The sequence below is a fragment of the Octodon degus genome, unplaced genomic scaffold (assembly GCF_000260255.1).
Source record: "Octodon degus isolate 3935 unplaced genomic scaffold, OctDeg1.0 scaffold00054, whole genome shotgun sequence".
NCBI classification, from domain to species: Eukaryota; Metazoa; Chordata; class Mammalia; order Rodentia; family Octodontidae; genus Octodon; species Octodon degus.
The window spans coordinates 161,033-161,572 of record NW_004524630.1 but is presented as its reverse complement, the minus strand read 5'-3'; the positions used below and the strand labels follow the sequence as shown (position 1 = coordinate 161,572).

Below are 540 nucleotides of genomic sequence, written 5' to 3'. Positions count from 1 at the left end.
TTTCTTTCTTTCTTTCTTTCTTTCTTTCTTTCTTTCTTTCTTTCTTTCTTTTTTTTTCAGTGATGAGGATTAGTACAGAATTATAGCTACCTCTTTATTTCTTATTTTATGAGAGGTTCTCATTGATGATATAGTTGCTCATGCTGACTTTCAGCTTACCATCCTCCTGAATCAACTCACACAGTGCTCTGATTCTACCATGATGCTGAGCCTACCAAAACTTTTGTTTATCCATTCATCCAATGATGGATATCGAGACTGACTCCATAGCTTAGAAGTTCCAAATTGTTCTGCTTTCTGTATTCATAAGTGATATCATTAGAATAAGAAAATTTTAAATTTCAGAACTGTACTCAGGACAGATAATCTTGCATCACATGGAAATTATACTTTTACTTTTTGAGAAATCTTTGAATACTGGCTATAATATTGCTATCAAAAATGCCAAAGAAGGGGCCGGGGAGATGGCTCAGTGGAATAAGCGCTTCCCTGGCAAGCACAAGGGCCTGAGTTCAATCCCCGGTTCCGCAAAAAAAAAAA

At 35.9% G+C, this 540-nt stretch overlaps 1 protein-coding gene across 1 annotated transcript in view; it reads right to left on the bottom strand.

Moving 5' to 3' along the window:
* Positions 1 to 540, bottom strand: part of LOC101567482 (zinc finger protein 124-like) — a 41,963-nt gene that overhangs the window by 5,036 nt on the left and 36,387 nt on the right. The window lies entirely within an intron of this gene.